Raw genomic sequence first — 12,752 nt, forward strand, 5'->3', positions numbered from 1 at the left:
CCAACTGGGGAACGGGAAAGGAGGTACATCACAGGAAAGGATATCACTCTATCACAATCAGGTAGTCTGTAATGCCCAAGGGATCATCTGCAATGTGTGTGCATGTAACTCTGGCAGTTTTCACAGATCAAAAATATGGCAAAACCTATGACTTGTATGCAAGGTATGCTAGGTGTGGGGTTACTTTCCACAAGGTCATCTAGTGGGTGATGCAGGTTATGCACTGTAACCTTGAGTCATGACACCCATGAGAAACCCACACAACTCCACTGAGCAAGGATACAACAATGATATGCTCAAACTAGGAATATTATTGAGCATGCATTTGGTTTGCTTAGATCAAGGTTTGAATGCTTCAGGTGGTGCCCTGTAGTATGATGCAGCCACCTCAGCCAGCATACTCACAGTCTGTGTTATGGTACTCTTTATAATTTTCAAGACACAGCTGTAAAAGAGGCAACAAGGCCAAGGACTGCAGTTCCCAAAACCCCAGGCAAGGCCAGCAGGGTAAGTAGGTACAGCAGTCTGAGGAAAAACCAGCATCTGTGGATGATCCTGTCAGATATGCATAATATGCTTTGGCTTTGGTTAAGAGTCAGAGGATAGTGAACACATCCAATACCAAAGTGAAATCCTGAGAAGCTAATCACATACAAACAGTAACAGTGATGCATGCAAAATAATCAACATTTACTTACTGATGAAAAAAAAGTTAACCCTAGAAGATATAACTTGTAACAGCAGCCTTCATGGAAAATGATGAACTTGTAAAGAAGAGATAAAAATAATTACCCTCATAGTATTTTATATCAATAAGATAAAACATGGTTTTGCTGTACATGAATGTCAGCAGTAACTCATGACTGGTATATACAACTGTGACATCCCCACACTGGGCCAGTAATCATGGAGCCTGAGTCCTTATCACTGACACTGCAGAGGGATGTTCACTTGGAATACAAATAGATATGCTCAGTATTTCCAGATGCAGACCTCTCCACATCAAGCACAATTTCCCTTATGAGCACACTGGGAACACACTCAGTCTGGGGTTTAGTCAGATTTCTCTATCTGTCTCCCTGCCAGGTCCCCAATAAGACTCCCCACTGGTACAGCTGTAGGGTTAGGTTCTTAGCTGAGTGTCCTCCAGCACCCTGTCTGTGAAACCAGTGTTTAGTGTCCATGCCGCAAGTAGATAACACATGCACTCTTTGAGATTTAATTTTCACACACGCACGCACACACACACACACACACACACACACACACACACACACACACACACACACACACACACACACACACACACACACACACACACACACATGCCTGGGAAAGGCTGGCACAGATTACCAGCTCTGCCAATTTGCCCACAATATAAGGTAGTTTCACTGCCACCAGACAGTTACTATAATGCTCTTAAAATGGTACCCAATTGGGTCCCCTTCACATGATCGACTTTTCACAAAGTTGACTTTCAAGTGGCTGAGACCATATGATTAACTTTTGAAAAGCCGACCATGGGGAACCGCTATCTCCATACAGTGCGGAATGGAAAAATGTCCCTCTTCCACACTGTAGTGCGATCTTGGAGTTGTTATATTTAGGTTACGGGGGGCGGAGCCCCATAACAGTTTTAAGGTAAGTGTCTGCTGTGTTTTTTGTGTTTATTTTACATGGTCGGCTTTCCAAAAGTCGATCATATGGTCTTGGCCATATGAAAGTCGACTTTGTGAAAAGTCGACCATGTAAAGTAGACCCACCCAATTATACAGAGTGAAGTTAATACAAATGGTAATGCTGACAAACAGCCAGGCTTTCAGGAGTGACCAGAGTTATCAGCAAATAAATATGTGCAAATACTCTCAAAACTTAATATTTTGTAAAAAAGGAAAAACCACAATGAAAAGTTTAACTATAAGCAATTATAAATAATCAAAGAACATGAAAATCCTAAATATCTATTAATGGTTAACATCAGAGTTTTAGTCATAGGAGATATAAAAAAATAGCACAGATGGAAAGTTTCACAGAGTTATAGAAAAAAACGTATTTCTAATCTCATTATATATTCCTGATTGACTAAGAGAATTACTTTCCCTACTTAATGAGTAGAGCAAGACAAGATGGGTAAGTGGTAATTGTAATCAGATCCAAGACAGAATGCAGAATGCTGAGAGGAATCTACTACTAATATCTAAATATTATTTCAGGCTTATAGAATGACATCACCCATATCTGATCATCTGACTTCTATTTCCCATACTATCCCCTGTTACTAGAACCTGGCAGGATTTTAGCACCTATGTGTTACCACACATACAGATAAAGCATTGGTCAGATGTGGTGCAGCTGCTGGAAGTCATAAAACCATAAAACCATTCCACTCTTCCTACAGAAGTTACAACCTTTTCTCTAGTACAGACATTGCATCTCTCACTTCCTTCAAAATTGTGGGATAACATATTTATGGCTTAACCCATAAAGTAATTTAATTTAAAGAATATTTTTCAAAGTCAGGTGGATTAAACTATTCCCTTCCAGTATATGCTGTTACAATGTATACATTTAATTCAGTTGCAATAATACATGTACACTTCTTTTCCTTCCAGTGGGGCACACTTGATACATTTTAACACAAGCAAACCTCACAAATCCATTTTCAGTACAAGCATCTGTACAAATCAGTTTGATATCCAAATGACATATAATTATTTCCAAATTTCTAGCTATCTATGCTGGCAAAAGTTATACATTCACTGCCCTACTTTTGCTGGTATGGCTGCCAGTGCCTCCTATAGTCACATCAACATAAATATTAATCTGCTCAGTCAGTACTATGAATCACAGATTAAGGTTGCTCACTGTATACACCCCAACAGTGACCAGGGAAATTTTAGCATCATTTGAACAAGATTCTAAGCAAGCAATAATTACTAAGTAGTTGGATTGTATTACTAAGAATACAATACAAATACAATGAGGATTAATAAATATATAATCATTTTTGAAACTAACCATCATGAAAAAAATACTTTTCATTAAAGCAAGCATCTGCTGAAGCAAGCATTAGCTTTCCACTCCATGTATCAGGCATAAGCAACCCTAAGTCACATATAAATGTGCAAAGGGCAGGGCATGGTCATTATCTCTTATATAAGGTGGGAGTTGGAGGATTACAGGAGGGTAAGCCTAACACCAAGGAAGCGAGACTGCATGAGTGAGAAATCAGGTAACAAGTAGCAAGTATCCATTGTCAGGACCAGTGTTTAGTGTGTGTGTGTGTGTGTGTGTGTGTGTGTGTGTGTGTGTGTGTGTGTGTGTGTGTGAGGTGGTATGGCCAAGATGAGTTTTACTGTGTGTGGGTCTGCAGGAACACAATCAAAGCAGTTGTGCTAGCCCTAGTCCCTGGCATGCTGGACAGGTGTGATCCATGCATGATAGAGGATTCAATTCACCTTTACCACTCCCAAACACATGAACTACATTTTCCAGGAGGTGAAGTGCTATTTCCATGGCCGTGGCTAGAATTTGGGGTGCTACCTGAATGTGAACAATGTCTGCTGGTTGAGCTCTCATTATGACCACATCCACAACCACAACCTCATGGCTTACCATGCCTAGGTGTGGACAACTCAATCACTAATGGAGCAGTGGAGTAGTCCCACTATGGGAGTGGGATCTGGCAACACCTGATGATGTAATGGCTTAATACCCATGTTGATGCAGACCCTTTCCCAGCAGATGTTTGATTACAGACACTGCATATTCCAATATGTCACTTATCTGGTCCAAGGAGTCAACCACATGGCTCTTCCAAGGCCGTGGTGGAATGCGTCTGTTCCTCCGTGATGACCCTACACATATGTTGTGTGGCATCTACTGATATCTCAACAAGTGATATCGTGCATGGGTATGTAATTTCCAGCTGACTCTCTGGCCAGCTTGGTAGATCTGGGCATCCTAAGATGATGTAGCAATTGTCTTATGTTCTCAGATAACCAGTTAATCATTAAAGAAAATAACACTGTATGTGACAGATGTAAATATATAACTGCATTAGAGGCAAAATTCTTGCATACATCTGAGGTTGTCAGCAATATGCACAATACATCTCTCACACACACCACACACACAGAGACTGTATTATGTTGAGGCACATAAAAAAACCTTCCCAATCTCAAATACCTCTAAAGCTATCTAATGGCAGCACTGTCCTCAGTATTCACTAAAACACACACCAAAGGCAACACCAAACATCTCATGTAAGCTTGCACCCCATGGTCCCCCAAGATAAAAGCCCATAAGAAAAGCATATACTTTAACTAATACTCTTGTCATTGGGGGCTCCATTGTCTGACACACAGATGACCAACTCACCAGCTTCAACAGGGAGAAGATAATGATTAGTTTCCTATCTGGAGCCAGGATCTGTAATATCATGCAGTCATTCAAGTCACTGCACTCCAGGTGCCAATATGGGTCTGTCATAGTCCATGTGGGTGTAAATGACCTGAGACATACCTCATTGGACTATATGAAAAGAGACATAACAAATCTCCTGAAATATATGTCACATATAGGTACAAGCCTTGCATTAAGCTGCATTCTACCTTTACCAAGGATGATGCCACAGTATGAACATAAAATGATGACTTTTATAATTGGATTAGTTTCTGGTGTCACTCCAGGGGGATAGATTATCTGCTAGCATGGGCAGACATGGTCAACAGACCATAGTGCTTTGCCAAGCATGGGCTGTACCTGTCTCCCTTAGGCTTTTGGATATTGGCTAAAACTTTATCCACCCCTGAGAGCCTTTTTTAGGCAATGTCAAAAAGACAAAACTACCAACATAGTGAAAAAGTCTCCAAGCAACCTTAAAGTATTATTGCTCAGTGCTAGGATCCTAAACAAAATCTCCACACCCTTCAAGCCCTCCTCACACCACAGAGCATAGACATCTGTGCTGTGACCAAGACTTGGTTTAAAACAATAGAAGGTACTCTACCAGTGCAAGGTTACATAGCCTTCCACACATTTAAACCAATAACAGCACAGATTGGTGGAGTCTACAAGGGTATCTAGTGAGGGAAGGACGCTATCCACTGTAACCTTGTTTCCTGACACCCAGCCAAAGGTGAGGGTGTCTGCATCTATATTACATAATCAAACTTTTAAAAGTTTGAAAGTCATATGGTCAACACCATATGACTGAAATTTTAAAAGTTCGAAAATGTAATAAAAAAAATAAACCAAAGAAAAAACCTACCTGAATGGTTTAAGCAGGGGGGCAAGCCCCCACGCACTCCCCCCACCCCCTGCTCTTTAAATATACCAAGTCTGAGATCACACTACAGTGCAGAAAAGGGAAATCTTCCCATTCAGCACTGTACAGAGATCTCCGTTAAAATGTTCGAACTTTTAAAAGTTCAATCATATGGTGTCGACCATATGACATTCGAACTTTTAAGAGTTTGACAACGTGATATAGACCCAAGATGTCTTGATCTAAGTTAGCAACAAACATACTTCTAGGTTGGTTAAACAGAATGATACCATGGAGCTCATACACATGCAAGTCAACATAGATAAGGTCCCTTACCATATCACAGCTTGCTACAGGTCATCATCTATGCCCCTACAGTCTCAAGGCTCTTACCTAGACCTATTAGAGGTGCTTCCTATCCACCCAATGCCCTATTCATGGCTGACTTTAACAACACCCATATAGACTGGGAAACTTACTTTGCCCCAAAGTCATAGGCACAATGCTTTCTGGATTTTATTAATACAAACACACTGTAACAGATAGTGCATGGTCCAACCAGAAGATTAAATGTACCACCTCTGTCAACTCCCCACCCACAAGGATCACAAACCTGTATCCTTTTTAAAATAAACACCAACCCAGAACTAAACCAGTAACAGGAACAATTCTCAGGCAAACTACATCAAATTAATGACAGTTTGTCAAACTTCAAGGCTTTCCCTAATGCTGAGATGACAGCTACCTATGCAGAATTATCCACAGAGTTCCAATACAAACTTGCAAATTTACACAGAGACTGACACATCTATCAGTCCAGAAGTAAACCCAAAACAAGAACTAAAAACAAACCCCACAGGCGGAATCCTCACCTAAACAGGGTAGATAATAAAAGAAGAAAACTCGTGACCAAAATCAGAAAGAGCAGTTCCCTTAAAGGCAAGTGCTCTCTTTTACAACTAAACATGGAATGAAGAGGTCTAACAAAGTCTAAAAAGGCCAATTACAAGGTCAAAATAGTCTTGTAGTCTAACAACAATCACAAGGCCTTCTTCAGCTACATCCAGAACCTTAAATGTAACATATGTGCTGAACTGGTGGTGACTGGTACCATCTTCACCAATCAAGGTGACATAGCAAATTTACTGGCTGATAAATTCAGCTCAAACTTCACCCCCAACTCCTCTCCAGCTCCCCCAGGTAAATCAAACCCCCAGGATTAGCAGGGGCCAGCTGCTAGCAGCACTTGCTGAAGCCAAGAACACCATCTCCATGGGTCCTAAGTTAACAACAACATCCCTGGTTGCCTCCTGAACAGTCTAAAACACAACCTATCAGGATCAATTGAGGCACTCTTCAACTACAGCCTTGAAACAGGCCAAGACTTTCGATACCATCCCCCGCTCTGAAATTATAGATAAACTCACTAAACTGGGCATAAATCCTTATGTCACAAGATGGGTGGCCAGCTGGCTCACTGACAGAACCCACACAGTAAAAGTAACCGGCTCCAAGTCTGACTTCAGACCAGTGATGAGTGGAGTACCACAGGGTTTGGTTCTGGGTCCTTTCCTGTTCTGCATCTACTTCTCTGAAGTGCGGGCCAACACAGAAGGTCTTTGGCTAAAAATGTACACAGATGACTGCAAACTGGGAGCCATAATAGAATAACCTAATGATGTAGACATTCTACAAAAGGGCCTCACAGAGACAGGTGCTTGGTGTCAAAGTCATGGCCTCAAGCATAATGCCAAGAAGTGCATTGTCATCTCCTTTGAGAAAAAATCAGTACACTAAACACCGAAAGTGTAATAAGAGACCTCGGGACATAGGTGGACAATAGTCTCTCCTCTGATAACCACATCACCACAGTAGTCAGGAAATCCTTCTACATGGCACACCTCATCACAAAAGGGTTCTCCTCTAGAAAAAAGGAAGTCATTGTTCCTCTCTACCCATCCCTCATCAGGCCCATTATAGAGTACAATGCCCCGTTTGGAATGTATCTCAAAAGACACCTACAACAATTGGAAAGGCCACAGAAATACCTCACTAAGAGAATTAACGGCCTCAAACAGATGCCATATGCAGACCGTCTCAAAAACCTCCAGCTCTACTCAGTCGCATATCGCCTACTCAGAGGCGATCTCTGCCTAACATACAAAGCTATGTCAAACCCAGAGCTGTTGGACATGCTACCCTTAAAGAAATCCCAATCTCTCCAAACCACATGCTCCAGGGACTTAAACCTTGTCACCACAATAAACAGAACATGCTGAAGGGATAGATTCCTGTCCCAGAGACTTCCCATACTCTGGAACAAACTACCTATTCATGTCAAGCAAAACTTCTCATTGGCTCTCTTTAAGAAAAATCTTGACGACTGGATGGGAAATAGAAAATTGACCCCGGGGATCACTTCTGTGGCACTCCTCGACAGGGGCACAGGAAAATAATTTTCTTGGGTGGAAAAAGCCAGGGAACCTTTTTGTCTAGGCTTATATAGGCCCCAGAGCCAATAGCCTAGCACCTACCTATGAACCTATGAACCTAGGTTCCAAGTGAATGGAGGACTGCAACAATCATTCATCTTCACAAGGGCAGACCATCAGCTGACCCATGTGACTGCAGACCCATCAGTCTAACAAATCTAATATGCAAAGCCATGGAATGAACTTTTATGGAAATGATAAACAAGGCCATTGGCAACCTACAGACACTGGATCCATCCCAATTTAGCTTTGTTAAGATAAGGTCATGCCTTCTTAACCTGGTAGACTTCTTTGAAATGGTCACCATGGCAATGGACAAGGGTAAAATGGTGCATACTGCATATCTTGACCTAGCCAAGGCATTCAATACAATCCTTACTCCACCATTGTTGACAAACTCTCTGAGCTGGGCATAATTCCCTACATAACAAGCTGGATTGCTGGCTCTCTCATACACATGGCTGAAGATGTCAGGATCAGTGAGACCACCTCCATCAAGAGACTGATCACCAGAAAAGTACCTCAGGGGTCTGTGCTAATCCTGCTACTCTTTGGCAGCTACTTCTCTGAAGTCGAGGCTAATGCTCAAGGAATCTTGCTCATCAAGTTAACAGACTGTAAATTGGGAGCTATTGTAGATTCCCCCAAGACACCAACATCTTGGAAGAGGATTTAACACAGGCAAATGTCCAGTGCCCAAACCATGGCCTAAAAGTCAATGCTAAAAAATGCATTATAATGCCCTTTGGGAAACTGTCAATCTAAGTTAATTACTCCATCAACAAAACACCCTTAAGATTCAACCCAGTACTAAGGGATATGGAAGCATATGCAAATTGCAATCTAGCCTTTGACCAACATGTAGCTAAGATACTAAGAAAAATCATTCTTCTTCTTCTTTCGGCTTTTCCTGGTTAGGGGTCACCACAGCAGATCACTTGTCCGCTCATGATTGGCAGTGGAGTTTTACAGTGTTGAATTGCCAGCCCAGCGCCCAACCTTCCACAGAAGGCACACACACTCACACCTATGGCCAATTTAGAGTGTCCAATCCACCTACAGCATGTCTTTAGGATGTGGGAGGAAACCAGAGCACCCAGAGGAAACCCACGCGACCACAGGGAGGACATGCAGACTCTGCACAGAAGGCACCCAAGCTGAGGATCAAACCAGAGAACCTCTTGCTGTGAGGCGACAATGCTAACCACTGCACCACTGTGGCCGCCACTAAGAAAATCATTCTATGTCACCCAAATTATAGGTAAGGATATGGCATTCTGGTCCAAGGAAATTATAGTACCACTCTGCTTGGCCATTATCAAACCTGTCATTGAATACAGTGCCTCCCCTGGCATGTATTTAACTGGACACTTGCAAAAGTTGGAGCACATACAAAAGTTTATCAAGAGGAGACCTCAGGGCATGAATACTCTGTCCTACACTGATCACCTAAAGGGTCTATCTCTGTATTCAGTCTCCTACAAGCTGCTGATAAGGGATCTTTGCCTGGATTACAGGGCTTCATCAGACGCAGACCTGATAGATCTATTGCACATGTCCAAAACAAACAGCATGAGAAAAACCTGATCTAGAGATATGAACTTTGCTTGTGAAATAAATAGAGAGACAGATATGTATCCCAAAGGATCCCCACACTATGGAATAGGCTCTCCATCTATGTAAAAGAGTTAATCCCAGACCCTATTCAAATGAAACCTTTAAAATTAGATGGGAAATTGTACATTACCTATGGTCTGGCCCCCTTTGTCCCTTATGGACAGATGCCATCAGTAAGAAAACACCCCCCTTACATGTCCTTAGTTACCTCCCAACTACCATGCTCTGTTCCATATAGATGCTCATGATACTTAGGTCCCAATTGGTTTGGGGTGCAAAGCTAGGCCTGTAAGAGCCCTAGTGTTCATTAGCCTAGTAACAATTTATGGGCCTATGACCATCAGGGGAATGGAAGAAAGTGGGCCTTCTCTGAGCACCTCTTCTTACACCAATGTGTGGTATGTCACTCCCATGATGACTAGAGGGGGACTCGGTTAGCTCTGCAACTAGAGTGATTACACTACCCTGATCAACTGTGTCACCCTTAACCTGTCTTATATCAGAGGGCTTCAGGACATGGGTATGTGTAGGCATAATGATTGTGTCCCAACTCTTGACAGGGGGTGTGGGAGCCACAACCTTAGTGTCAATGTCACTGTCATACTAGCCCTCTGCATCCCCAAACCGTGCCTCTTCATCATCACCATCATCATCAAAAGCTACCAACACTCCGTCATCAGGCAGTAGGAGTTCCGCTCTGATGGTGGCAAGTTCATCTGTGATTAGAGTATTAAAACACGGCAAATAGAAAAATAGAAGAAGAAATGATCAGACATATACTACGTAAACCTTAAAGCAGTAATATATGCAATGGCAATTAAAAAAATGATGATAGACTTAAGGAAACACTCTATACAGTAATATGACTAGAAAAAACTATGCCCATAACATTTTCTAGGTGGTCATGGAAGCTCATTACCAGATATGTTCAGACAGACAAAATGGAGATGGAAATAGAGATAATAATCATTATAATGAAGATGACACATTAAAGGTAGATGTAACCTACTTAGGATCTTAGGATCATAGGAGGTTACTAGGCTAATGGTCCTGGAGCCCTTACAAGCCTAGCCAAGAGTTTATCCCCAAAAAAGAAACCTCAGTCAGTGCCTTTCACCCCTGTCAATGAGGGACACAGGTGCAACCCCTGGGACAAATTTGTGGTTTCCCAACCATTCATCAAGGGTGTGCTTGAAGAGGGTCAGGGTATATGGGAAGTCTATGCCACAGATGGGAGAGCCTCTGGGAGACAAACCTGTCTCTCCAGCAGGTTTGTGTTAATGTCGCATATTAGATTTAGTTCTTTTGAGCATGTAATGCATGACACTTATGGATATGGAGCACCTTTAGTAGGGCAGGGTCCAAAATGGCCTTGTAGGCAAGACACAGATCACCTGTGAGCAATCTGTATGACACCAAGTAGAGTGATAGTGATTTGCGCCTGTTCACATAGGACAGGTGTTGGAGGCCATGGATTCTCTTTGTAAGGTATTTCTGTGGCCTTTTTGGTTGGTGCAGGTGTTTGGAGAGGTACATACCAAATGGGGAGTTGTACTCAATTATTAGCCCAACAAGTGAGGAGTAGAAAGTGGTAATAACGTCCTTTTTTTCTGGATGCAATCCCTTTACTTATGAGATGAACCAAGTAAAAAGCTTTTTTGACCACTGGCGCTACATATGGTCGAATGTGAGATTGTTGTCAACCTGTCTACCCAAGTCTCTTACTACAGGTTGTGTGTTTAGGGCATTGCTGTTGATGTGGTCATCAGTAGGGGCTGTGTTTTTGCCAAATGGTATGATAATACATTTTTTGTGCTTAACTTAAGGCCATGACTTTGGCACCAGTTACTTGTTGCTGTGAGTCCCTCTTGTAGTATGTTAACATCATTTGGGGAGTCAGTGACAGCACCCAACTTACAGTCATCTACAAACTTGGTCAGTTACAGGCCTTTTGTCTTTGCCTGGACCTCTGAGAAGTAGATGTCAAATAGTAGGGGTCCCAGAACAGATCCTGGGGAACAGCACTTTTGACAGATCTGCTGTCAGAGGTGGAGGTGCCTATTTTGACCTTGTCCTATCAGTGAGCCAGTTGGCCACCCTCCTGATGAGATTGGGATTTACTCCAAGTTGTGTTAGCTTTTCGATGATGCTCGAGTGGGGGATTGTGCCAAAGAGTTTGACCAGTTCAAGGTAAGATGTATGTACTGACTTTCTCTTATCCAGGCCCTTAGTGACAGTCTCAAAGAAGTCAACCAGATTCAACAGGCAAGATCTGCCCTTGAGGAATTTGAACTGTGTGGGGTCTAGTGCTCGGAGATTGCCTATGTCCGTGTTTATGAGATCCATAATATTATGCTCCATGGCTTTACAGATCAGACTTGTTTTATACATATAAATAAAGACTGTATATAATCATATCTCTTTCTTCTCTTCCTCTGTCCCTCTGCTCCTCCTTGTCTCTCTGTCTCTCGCTCTATATTATATATATATTATATAGCTATATATATATATATATATATATATATATATATATATATATATATATATATATATATATATATATAAAACATTATTTACGTATATATATATATGTATATATATATATCTATATCTATACACACTCACACACACACACACGCACACATACATATATATATATATATATATATATATATATATATATATATTTATACAAACACAATATATATATATATATATATATATATATATATATATATACGCATTTATATATATATGTGTGTGTGTGTGTGTGTGTGTGTGTGTGTATATATATATATATATATATATATATATAAAATAAAAGGTGCTTGATTGCATACCTGGAGATTCAGCAAAAGACACCCTATGGTTATCTTCCACCTATGCACCTATATCAAAAACTATACTTGGAACCCCCGATGAGCTGCCTGGATCCCTTTCAGTGGATAGGAACTCCTCTTTCTTGGTGAGTAGTAGTTCGATAGCAGGACCATCACCAGGAGCCCTCCATTCCTGACTATAGCTCTTGCTCTTTTCCAGGCCTTGGTGATTGTGTCACTGGCCTATGTTGACATAGAGCATGAACTTTAACCTCATTCTCACCATCTGAGATTGCAGGTTTAGATGGTCCAGATATTTTTGGAATCCATATCCCTGTATGGGATTTAATAAAACACACACAAAAATATGCATCAGAAAAAGATGCAAAGTAACTGATAACAAAACAAATATGTATTTTTGCATGCGTCATTAACAGAAAGTAACTAAATAATCCATATGATTACACGCATGTAATACAATAACTATAACCTCCCTGCCATCAAACAAATAAAATATGACAAACATAGTAAGGCTGAAACAAATATGTAACCCTA

Source organism: Protopterus annectens, chromosome 2.part0, assembly GCF_019279795.1.
Source record: "Protopterus annectens isolate FY-2018-M chromosome 2.part0, PAN1.0, whole genome shotgun sequence".
Classification (NCBI taxonomy): domain Eukaryota; kingdom Metazoa; phylum Chordata; order Ceratodontiformes; family Protopteridae; genus Protopterus; species Protopterus annectens.